This window comes from Myiozetetes cayanensis, unplaced genomic scaffold (assembly GCF_022539395.1).
Source record: "Myiozetetes cayanensis isolate MyiCay16 unplaced genomic scaffold, myiCay2020 scf6-25, whole genome shotgun sequence".
Classification (NCBI taxonomy): domain Eukaryota; kingdom Metazoa; phylum Chordata; class Aves; order Passeriformes; family Tyrannidae; genus Myiozetetes; species Myiozetetes cayanensis.
In genome coordinates this window covers 7,567,623-7,580,051 of record NW_026087853.1, presented here as the reverse complement: position 1 = coordinate 7,580,051, position 12,429 = coordinate 7,567,623, and the positions used below count along the sequence as shown (strand labels likewise).

The window sequence follows — 12,429 nt, the reverse complement described above, 5'->3', positions numbered from 1 at the left end:
CCTGACAACTTTAATTAATAAATAGTTTTATATTGATGTTTTTAGTTCAAGACCTGACAAGTGAATATAAGGTTACTACTCAAACGGAAAAACATTAGCACTGCTCAGCACTGCCACTCAGTTTAATGCAAAAGCAGAGGACTGAGGGCAATTTAGGCTTCACAGATGTGTTGGAATCTGGCTGAGAGGTAGAATATTAAAACCACTGAAAGTACCTTGTAAACCTATTAGAAGTATCTGCATTTATTTTGTATTGTGAGGAAGAAAGAGGTCTTACTGTGTGCTTTAAATCGACTGTGTTATTATTATGCAGTGTTATGTACTGCATAAAAGTGCTAAAGTAGCCATGCCATGTGCTATAAAGACATCACAGTGAAATAGAGCTTATTTGCAAATTGCTTTTTCTTTTATCTCTGTGCAAAATGAAATCCTTGTCACACTATTTCTTATCTGAATTTATACAATTGACACTACATATAAGGCAAAATATTGTGGCTCCTTGAACCTTTACCAGTTTGTAAGTTGTTTTAAAAATATATTAAAAAATGCACCACTAGGAAATTGAAGAAGTTGGAGCTCTGTAAAATTCAAAGTGACTTAAGTAAAACTTTTAAAGGCTATATATGTAAAGTTGTACAATTATCAAAAGCTCAGTGTACATCCCTGAGAGTATTCACAAATTTAAAGTTAGGTATAAGTTTATGGCCTGGGTCTGCGAGATTCAAAGAGGGAGGGTTCACCCACAGCACATGTAAATGGGTGCATAGATTATAAAGTTAATTATGTTTGCTTGTCTTATGTGAAATATCTCAGAGTTATTTTAGTCACAATTCAACATTTTCATGTAGTTTCTATGAGTAAGTCTATTCCTTACCCTAATCTAAACCAGATGGATTCATCAGAGGGTAGTTCAGCCTCTGGCTTTCCTTAAAGCCTCTTTGTTTGTTTATAGCAAGGGTGACTTACATTTTGTTTAAAAGATGCAATAAAAAGCTGACTGCAGAAAACAGAAGAATGGCAAGATTTACTTTCCAGCATTTACTTTTTTACTTTGATAAATGTCATACCAAATGGATTTTTAAATTAATTTTTAAAATCCTTCTTGATAGCTTTCTCAGTGACCTTTTATTAATACAACGTGGGAAATATATTTTGTAATGAAACAATTAAAATACAGTGCATTGACCATAAATCTTGTCTGTGAGACATATGGATATCTTTGAGCTTTGGAATATTTCTGACTCCACGTATAACATCTTGAATCTCAAGAAGTCAATGTCAGACAGCTGGTGGGGTCAGGACTGCATAGAGGCTTTTTTGTCTTCCTTTTAGCTTCAGTGCTGTTGGTGACATTGCTCTTATAGAGGAAGTACGTGACAGAAAGGGGGTGGCAAAACACACTACTCTTCAAAGTTACTGTGGGTCACTTTCCATAACGAGTCTCAACAGCAGAAGGGAAGCCTTTTGCTCCGAGTTACTAAATGCTTTATCATACTAACCTGATTTAAACCCCCCATGGAAAAGACCTTTCCTGTGACTGCCGCATCTCGGCTGGGCAGTCATGCCTTGCTTTGCACTTTGCTGCCTTAGCAAATGCAGAGGGGGGGTGTGCGATACGGGAGGCCAATGCTGCCACCGTCATCAAGCCCCTGTCCCAGCAGCCAGGTGGCAGACTGGCTTGGAAAGTGTGAATTGCAAATACAGCCTTAAACATGCAGATGGAAGCCAGAACCCTCTGTTTTGTGTCGTTGCTAAGATCTTTGTGCTCTCTTATTCTAGCTTGTTCCCAGTGTAGGATATTGAAGGTGAAAATGAAGTTACTTTTTAATGTATTTCCAGGTATCAGAGTGATGTAGGAAAAATGTCAAGAGTTAACAGGAAGATTATTGGCTACAAGATGGAAATGAGCATGTTCTTAGATGAGGGTGTGGATTGCATTTCTTTATATTGTGTGTTTGACACTTCCACCGTAATACTGGTTTTACAGTTGTGGGACAGGGTAACTATTTGTAGGACTTGGACCCTCTTGTGGCTCAAATTACAACCTGAAAGCAGTTCTTTTGATCTTTCACCCCTGCAGGGTAAGCAGTTGTTATTACAGGTCTCAAGGGGAAACAAGTCCATACTCGCCTTTGTTGACAATTGAAGTCAACAGGCAATAATAAGGAATGTTGGCCCAGACTTCACCTGTAACTCATCAGAAGTAGATTTAAGACAAGCAGACTTGAGAGATTATGTGCAAATGATAATCCACTGGATTTACCTTTGGCCCACAGATCATTCTCTCATCTGGCAAATGTATCTATCATAAGGTACACTAAATACCCCAAATATTTAAGTGTTCTACTCTTGCCTTTCAACTAGTTTCTTTGGGATGGCCTTTTCTGTTCGCTTTGTTCTCTTCAGCTTCTTTTGCTTCATGCTGGTTCATTTATACTGTGAATTTGGTCTGCTATGAATCCTTCAGTGTACCCTGAAGGTATATGACATCCCATGCCACCCAAACATTTCAAATCACCATACAAGTAAGGTTCATATTTTTTGGCTTGAGCTCAGAATTGTCATCCAGTATTTGAGAAAGGCTCTATGTATGTCACGTAGAACAGATTTTATGAGGCTACTGTTGCTCTGCATTGGCTATGTGGGTTAAGGGTGGGGTGCAGCTGAATAATGCCCTTTGGTTTCAAAAGTTAATACAGCAGTGAAACTGAATAATTTCAGGCTGAGTTTAGACCTTAGTTGTGTGCAGGCTGGTGGAGAGAAGGTCTTTTGCAGTGATCTCTCTATACCATATGGAAGGAACTGATTTGCACAGCTGGATGCAGGTGTGGATTGCCCAGTTGTCCTGCTTGTGTAAAAATAGGATTTGTACTTTTTTTTTTTTGAAAAGTGCTTTGAATGTAACATTTGCTCCATAGATTGTTTACTGGAACTATGGTCATGTTGAGGCTGTGGGACTCCAGGCAGTCGAAGCTGTGCACAGTGTGAGCATTGCTGAAAGCATCTCCTGTTGTTCTGTGGCGTGAGTGGCAGAGCATGGGGCAAAAATTGATGCTCTTTGTTACTTGCAACTAGAATCACTGAGGTGCCCTGGGTGGTAGCTTCTGAGAGGAGGTTTAAAAAACATCAATAGAAAATGTATCTAATTTTGTGTTTCAGCACTTAGGAGAGAATTTATGATGTATAGATAGAGTTCATAGATACTTCAAGCATTTCATATGTGTGTGTTTAATGGAATGGATTGCCACTTTACTGAATATAGCATCAAATCAGCTCTGTTAATTGAAAAAGATTTTTCACATTATTGCTAATGATGTGACACAGTTTTGTTAGAGATGGTGCATAAAATAGTGCTACTTGAAGTGACATTAATATATGCATTTAAATGCCTTTTTTCCCATTTACGTGCATTATTGATTTTATTTCATTGTTGAGCTGCTAATGGATTTATAATTTGAATACAGTCACTGTAATCAATGATGAGATTATTAGACTTAAAATAGAACTTTAAAACTACGATGAGGTAATTTACCAGTGACATTATAGTGAGTGGGCTGCCCAACCAGGAAAAATGAGTCCTCCATAGACAGATAGGAGCAACCTCATGTTCAGAAGCCCTGGTCCTTCAACTACCCTGATATCTGTTGGAGGGACAACACAGCAGGACATAAACAATCCAAGAGGTTCCTGGAATGTGTTGATGATAACTTTCTTCTCCAAATGATAGAAGAGCCAACAAGGAAAGGTGTTGTGCTGGACCTTGGCTGTGATCAGTAGCACAGAGTCCAGTTGGAGCCCTACAGCCAGTGGTGTTCCCCAGGGGTCAGTACTGTGTCCAGTGTCATTCATCTTATTCATCAGTGCTCTGATGAAGAGACAGTGCAGCCTCAAGAAGTTTGTGGAGGATGAACAGCTGGGAGGAGTGGCCGATACCCCAGAGTGCTATGCTGCCATTCAGCAAGACATGGACAGTCTGAAGAAATGGGAGGAGATGAACCTAATGAAATTCAGCAAAGGCAAGTGCAGGGTCCTGCACCTGGAGCATTAATCCCATGTACCAGTACAGACCTGGGGCTGACCTACTGGAAAGCAGCTCTCAGGATCCTGATAGACAGCCAGCAGTGTGCCCTTGTGGCCAAGAAGGCCAGTGATATCCTGGGCTGCATTAGGAAAAGCATTGCTAGCAGGTCTAGGGAGGTGATCCTGCCCCTCTACTCAGCACTAGTGAGGCTGCATCTGTAGCACTGTTTGCATAACTGCCACTATCTCAAAACTGGATGAGTTTGTTCTTTTCTGTTATCTTATTTGAAGGAAATGTTTGAAAGGTGCTGTAGGCAGGAGTCCATTGCTGTGGTTTTGGTGGTGTTTGGCAAAGATAATGGATCTGCCATTCAGAACAGTCCCTGTTTCTCAAAAATGATGGTGACAGAGTTGTGAAAGGCAGTTGGCTGTTTTAGGGGGAGATGGCAGTGGAAGGATGAAGAAGGGGAGAGTGGCCCTTGTGATACCTGGCTTGGGAAGGATCTGGGTTTAGTTTGTTCATGCAAGGTAACTGTGTGGACATCCCCTTGAGTCTCGTCAGCCTCTCCTGATGACTCTGAAGTACTTATAGGGGCCTGTGGGAATAGCACAACCTTCTGCTACTCGTTAAGCTAAGACTGTAGTGAAAAGATTATATGGGAATGATAAGAACATTAATAATATCCTGCTGGGTCTCAGCTGCAGCCTGTGTAGCCCAGGGCTGTCTCCAGCAGTGAAGCTGGAAATGGTGTTTAGGGAGAGCTGCTCCCTGCAGTCTGCTCATACTTCCCCAGTGCACACAGTTGGAAAATTCACAGGGATACATACCTGTCTCTTCCCTTTAGTATCTGTTTATGGACCTGCTCTCCAGGAATTGCTCTAATTCCTCTCTGACCCTGCAAACACTCTCTACCTCCACAGCCTCCTATGTCAGCAGGTTCCACAAGTTCACTGTCCTAGTGCACTTCCATGACTTTGTAAACCTCAATCAGGCTGCCCTCAATCTTCCCCTCTCCAAGCAAGAGTCCCGACCTCTTTCATCTCCTGGGGCAGTTGATTCATCTTCTTGACTATTTACTTGCATGTCTCTGCCATTTCCCTTCCTCCACTACTCTGTCTTGAGGGATGAGAGATGCAGGACTAGGACTCATAGAGGAGAGGCAGGCACTGATCTCTTCTCTGTGGTGACCAGGGACAGAATCCGAGGGAATGGCCTGAAGTTGTGTTGGGGGGGGGGGTGTAGGTTGGATATTAGAAAAAGGTTTTTCACCCAGAGGGTGGTTGGGTACTGGAACAGGTTCCCCAGAGAAGTGGTCACAACACCAAGCCTGACAGAGTTCAGTGTTCAGATAATACCCTCAGACACTCTTGGGAATGGTCCTGTCACGTTTAATAGTTGGACTCAGTGATTCTTGGGGGTCTCTTCCAACTTGGCAGATTCTGTGATTCTGTGGTACTCAGTATGTGAGCACCCTCCTTGTTCTTTATGCCCTCCATTGTCATGTCCAGAATTTTTTCCTGTTTTTTCTTGTCTGCTGCTCCATCTTGATTCAGAGGAACTGTCAATAACCCTTGGATCTTCCAAGCTGTAACTGCAAATTTTGAGCTCAGCACTGTGGAGGAGTTATTCAGTTATTTTCCCCCATATACATGTTCTTATCTATGTCAAATCTCACCTGACACTTCTTTGCTCACTCACATTTGGGAAGTTCTTCTGGAATTCCTTACTACTGGCATTTGGCTACTTGAAAGAGCTTTGGGACATCTGCAGGCTTGCAGATTTCACTCTACTCATGGTGGATCATGGCTGGCTGTGTGTCTGGGTTACATGGTTCCCACATTGGGAGCAAACAGCACATGGCAAGAAACAGCCAGAAGACAAGAGCTGTGCCTGCACAGCTCCATCCCTCATTTGGGACATGAGTGTGCTTCAACAACCATCCCAGTGACCACAGCTGTGCAAACTTAATGCTGCTTCATGAGCTTACCTGTAATGGAATCTGGGTCTCTGGGTTTGGGTGTACTGAAGACCCAGTTTTCCCTTCAGATAATGAGGGCTTGTACCTCTTCAAATGAGATCACTAGTCAATGGGTGCCTTGCATGTGGTAGCTGTCAGGCAAATCGATCCCAGGGATGTTCTTTTTAAGACAGTTACATCTAATATACAATCAGTTCAAGCATGATTGAAATAGAAATTAGGTATGACAGTCTCAGTCCACCTTTGCCTTTATTTGATGACGTTGTATGTCAATCATTATAACAATATAGTGATTATAATAAAATTGGGAACATGGTAATTGCTGAATAGAGAGTAATCAAGGTACAGGGAGATTTGGTTGAATTGCCTAAATGATTGAGAAATTCTGTTGTGGAGTCAGGAAGGTGACACAAGTTCTCCCACCTCAAAGCTCTGTGTGTGTCCTGGGTTTAGTGGCTGTTTGAAACACATCTGGCCTAGGGAAGTCAGTCCTAATGGAAAACCATTTGTCTTTGTGTTGGAAACCCAATCCTAAACTGACAGAAATTTGCATTATTATGAGCTTGTTAATGAATTCCTTTGCTTGCTCATATAAACCTCTGACAAAAAGCAGGGGTTCAACTGTATATTTGCCCACTTGAATAAATACTCTGAGCAGTACACAGCTATATTTTTTGGCACTGGAGGTTGTAACTATTGTAATATGTGTCAGCAGGGAAGGCTCTGGGCAACACTTACTGATGCTTGCCTGGAAGCATTGGAAGAAACAGTTCCTCTAGCCTGACTGTTTTAAAGCTGCTGCACATGAAAAGTCCTTATTTGAGATATTAATGTGCAGCAGGATCTATGTCCTTCTTGATAGTGCATTTCATGACTTCCTGATTTTCCAGGTGGTGAGTTTGAGCAAATAGGAGGGTGAGGTTCATGTGACTGGTGGTCAGATAGCTGTGAAGAAGGAAAGAAAAAGAGAATTGCTTGCTGTCTCTTTTAGTATTGGTGGCCTGAGTGGCTGAAATGTGGACCAATTGGTTTGTCACTGCCTGGTGGCATCTTTGCACTACCAGAGCCCCGGCTTCAGAGGCTGAGAACATGGGCAATGAAGGAATGAATGACATTTCATTTTGTAGATGGAGGCCTGCCCAAAACCTTAATAAATTTTTTGAGGACCAAGGATCATGGTTTAGGAGAGATCTGGCTCAGACTGAGATCAAAAAACCCCTGGTCAGAGGGAAGAAGCTGCTAATTCTCCATCCCTGTACTGTCAGGGGTGCCAGTGCTGGATGAAGCTGGGTGCATGTGCCCTGCACTTGAAGGATGAGGTCTTTTCTGTGCATGAGGCACAGACTGCTACTAATTTTTGATGGTTAAGATCCAAACCCTCAACCTGTTTTAGTAATACAGATATAATTTCAAAAGGCAAGAGCTCTGAGGTTGCCTTTGGATTGCCTATATTACTTTCCAGTCTGTGAGAGCAGATGGGCCTTCCTATTTCTGTTTAATTCTGTTTCTCTGTAATTTTTCTCCTTCTGCCTCGTTTTCAGAGATCAGTGATAAGCCAGGCATTAGCAACTTTTGTAGCTGAAAACCTTTTTTTTGAGAGAAGGGATATTATGCTCTGCATTTGATTTTTCACTGAACACGAGATGCATATAAAAGTTTGGAGCTACAGGTTTAGGCATTCTGGTTACCACATCACAGCTGCAGGTTATAAAATGACTACAGTAGTGTATTGTAGTTATAAAATGCCCCAGTTATTTTATAATGAGCCCTGGCAGAAACAACGTCAAATGGCAGTAAAAAAGTTTATCCCAGAACATGTTTCACTTCAGCCTGGCATATGCTGCCCTGTTAACTTTATGTAATGCTCGTCAGTCAGGAGGAGGCATTTCACACAGAAGACGTGTGCAGGACTTATCCATGCTTACTTGAAAGAGGGGTTTATATTATGAGCGTTATCCAGCTAGAGATTTACGTCACATTTGTTCCAGTTAGTGGTAATAGGTCATGAGAGTCTTTGAATGAATCATTTAGGCAGAAAATTATTGTTTTATCATATACAAACAGTAGCTTTAATATATTGCAAAATCATTAGATCGAGTAGTTTTTACAATTTAATTGACTGTGACATTCTAGTCAGAAACGGGAAAATGGTAAGTTAAAGCAAATACTCAGAATTCTGTATGTCTGACTGCTAGTCAGAAAGAGGTAAAAACAAGGAGGGGGAAAAAATCACCAGTACAGAGCTCTACTAGAGCAGCTAGAGCTTTACCTGCAATACACTGTTGAAACCCTGTGGAGTACTTTCATTATGGGACTAATTTTTTGAAACAAAGTAAATTGTATTGAGTTCTGACTCTGATTACAGAGATGTGTGTCAGACTTGTTAGCTCTTGTAATTTTCTCCATTCTATCTTCTATGATTCTGTTCTTGATAGTCTTTTGCAGCTCTATCCAACCCTCTGGTTTTCTTTTGCCATGACAGTACTGTCCTGGGGCTAATCCTGGGACTAGTTTTTCTCTCTATTTTTATAGTCCCGTGTTTTTCTTGCCTGTCACCAGAGACATGTCTTGCACGTGTTACAGAGACCAAGTGGCATGACTTAGCTTGGCTTTTTTGGATCCCTGGACAAAGGTCAATGTCCAGATAATGGAAGCATTCAGGAAACTGAAAACATTATGGCTTAGTTTTTGGCTTTGCATTTCAAACTTGTAAAGAGCTTGTTAGGATTGTAATTGTCCTTTGGATGGTAATGGCCTGACAGAGTACCGTGTACCTGGAAGTTTCATTCATGGCCAACTTCTTTGTAGTGTGATTTTGGACTAATCTGACTTGTTTAAACCTGGGCAGATGTTTCCTGCCATCTAGTCACGGCAGAGAACCTGTGTAATGGGAGTGCCTCTGCTCTGCCCAGCACACCTCTGTAGCTTGAGGATGTCTGGTCACCTCCATCTCTTCCTGCCCTCTCCCCCAGCCTTTGGCTGTCTTAAGTGGGAACAACTCATGCTGTAATTACTTGTTGTGGTCCTGCCAACTTCAGCTGTGTGTGTGGATGCTGCCAGCTGGGAACACAGCATGTCTAGCTCTGCTCCCATGTCCTCAGGGTGGGCACTGGGACCTGGTACCAAAAGCCTCCTGTCTGTGATGCAGGCACTGGTATGAAACACCAAAACATTGGTCATTCCTGCAGTGCAGAATGCTTCGTGTGGCATTCTCAAATGTTGTCCTTGCTGTGCTCGTACTGGTGCTGGTTTTCATGTGGCTTTGAGGAGAGTAGAAAGAAGGGGTCCTATAGAGCAGTTTTGGAAATCCTTCCTTTGAAGTTTAGATTGTTTCCAGAGGGTTAATGGTTTTTGTCCAGTGAATCTTCTCTTAGAAAATTAAAACAAACATTACTTTCTGGATGTGGAGGCTTATGACACTTTAAATATTCGGTGCAGTCAGTAACACTTTATAGTGACGAGATTGTGATTTCAGCATTTGATCATGAGTGATTTATGAAAATTCAGTAAACGTTGAAGCACAGTTCCCTCTCAGCTGCAGTCTGGAGTCTTCTCTCTGTGCAGACTTGCACGCTTGAAAAAGTCACACGAAGTTGCTTACAGTCCCCTAGAGAATTATATTTTCCATACGCACTTGTGAGAAAAGTATGTGTTGAGATGAGGAAGGAGCATGAAGTAATTCCTGCATTCTTTTTTTGTGGTGTGACAGGCTGAAGTGCCCAGGTCCATTACTTGTCTTTAGTGTTCTTGCCTCAGGGCATAGCACTCGGACCTGGCAAATTTCCTCATACCCGAGTCCTCCTCCTCACCACCCGAGAGATGTAGCTGTCCCAGGGAGACCTGAACGTGGCTGTGCTGGAAAATCCTGTCACTTTGGATGGTGCAAGCAGTCCTTGAAATGAGTCCTAAACTTGGAAGAAGTTTTGTGGTTTTTCAGCTTCTGATCATGCAGCAAAACTGATGTTACCTCTGTGTTTAGGAATGCTAATTGGGTAGTTGAAGACAAATGAAATGGGATGGGTTGTCTTCTGCAGTAGTTTTTATCTTGCATGTCTTCACTTTTTCTCTCTTTACAAGAAGCAGTGCCTTCTCCTTGGCTTCCCTTCATCCTCCTTTCGTGCACACACAGAATTGAGAAAAAAACCTTCCAGATTTATCCAGAAATTGCAGTTTGAATTTTCAAATGTGTCTAAAGAGGGAATGGCAATTTTCAGACATCCAACTTAGATATGTTGTTCTGGAAGGTATATTAACCATCTGCTATCTGAAATATCAGATTTGATTTGGATCTTTTAAGTTACATACCTAATATGTCCAAAATCATTGGTCTCTTAGAAATACAGGTTTTTCAGTTCTCATAGAAATAAAAAGGTGGTGTAAAAGGAATATGTGTTACACATTATTCTTTTTTTTGTTAAGTGTGAATAGCTTTTACAGGAATTGATCTATTTAGAGGTTCCAGTCAGTTGTTACAAGTCTCTTACACTTTACTGTAAAATTCAGTGACATTTCATGCTAACTCTACAGATTTCATATTTAGCTTTAGATCATACTATCATTGAGATTATATGCTAGTTAAAGTTTGATTGGTTAGAAACACGTTACCGCTTTACCTTTTTTTCCCTAAAATTTTGCTTAAACATAATTTTCTTTGTTTCAAGGTCCATTGTGTAATATAGCCCCTGTTGAAAGTGAGTGGAAAAATGTGTTGGGAATTAATCTTGAGCCTGTAATTTTTAATCTGAGACAACATTCTATGTGTCGGAGGGTTATGGTTATGGTTGTCCTCCTGACAGAATGTGGGGGAGTATTCAGACACTAATGTGGCAGTGTCTGCCACCGTGGTTGCTGGTTGGGTGTCATTCTCTTGCTGGCCATCAGGCCATTGCTGCTGAGAATGACAGTCCTTGATGGGCTAGTTTTTAGGCTCCAGGTGATGGCTACAGAGTTTCTGCTGTAGATATTTTTAGTCTGAAAATTGTTAAATCCATAAGTAAGCTCCACTTATTTGTCAGTGTTTTGTGTCAGTTCACATAACTCCAAAGTTCAGATACCACAGTGGATTTTACCCATCTGCATTCTTCCCCGTGCCATGTACTTTCTGTGACTGGTATAGGTCAAGACCACACATTTGTTGCTTCAGTGCATTAATGATCAAATACCTGCTTTATTGACCCCCTCAAGGTTCATTACTCCATCACTTAGTTATAAGCAATTAACCACTTGAGTGAATCTGATCCTTTTCCAAGCATCTCTGTTCCTGGCTGTCATTGCCAGTAGATCATGGATGGGATAGACAAACTCCCTTTTTAAAGCATGTTTTCTTGCTGTACCATTTCTGTGTGCCAGTCTTGATCTCAGGCTATGCTTGGTCTGTCTTTCTGCCTGCATCGCTAAGAAATCTGATCTCATGAGACTTCTGCATTACAAAGTGAAGGGTTTTGTAGAGGCTTATTCAAAGTTTCCAGTTTGGCTTCTAGCATGAGTAGCTTTGCTAGGATTAACTTAATCTGCATGAATGTTCTTCTGTATCTCAGCCTCAGATCTCTTAGGTGAGCTCTATAAAAGTACATTTTTGTGTAGCACTCTATGGTAAAGCATTAGTCAGCCACTCCATAATACTGCTAATACTACTAGTCTTTAAAGAGCAGACATTCAAAAGAGCTGGGTGTACTTTCTGCTTGTTGACTTTGCTGGGAACTGGGAATTCAGCACTCAGTCTATATAGACATGAGTCCAGAGGAAACTCCAGACATCTTTTCATGCACCTGTTGAACACTACTTGGTTGACAGTTTTCTTTACTTAGTACCTAATAACAGGGTTGCCTCAATTCTCATGAGAAAATCTGTTTGTGTTGTTGGTGTATGAGAAAATTGAGGGTGTGTATGGAACTGGGAAGGTCCTATTCCCATGTCTGCATATCTATAGTTGTAAAACATGATCTACGGCAGCTCAAAATTTAAAATTTGGTGGCATCCCAGGAAGTGCCTTAATTGCATTTGTGCTTCATTACAAGGCTGTCTGCTTTCCTGGAATTTATTTTAGCTAATTAGTTGGAAATGTCAAAGTAGTATTTCAGATGACAGAAACATCATATATTATCATACATGAAGCAATTAACTCTTTTGACAAATATTTATTGTAGTGTCATCTTTAATTAAATCTTCAGAACTCCTAGACATAGAGCAGGTTCTTTAGAAAAGGAAGCATCCCAGCACTGTCAGTGAGCATTTGACTGATGGGGCTTAATTGAACTCGGTACTTGAAAGAGTTGGTGGCCTAAACACAAAGATATAGACATGACACAGTTTCACAATACAGATGTCTGATATTTTGGCAAAAATTGCAAAACAATCACCACCTTCCAAACTGTCTCAGACACTGCAGATGCATTATGCTGGAGAAGATGCATCTCCAGTCGCTCCTGTT

At 41.3% G+C, this 12,429-nt stretch overlaps 1 protein-coding gene across 2 annotated transcripts in view; it reads left to right on the top strand.

Annotated features, from left to right (window-relative positions):
* Positions 1 to 12,429, top strand: part of KIF26A (kinesin family member 26A) — a 98,793-nt gene that overhangs the window by 36,884 nt on the left and 49,480 nt on the right. The gene's annotated exons all lie outside the window — the stretch shown is intronic.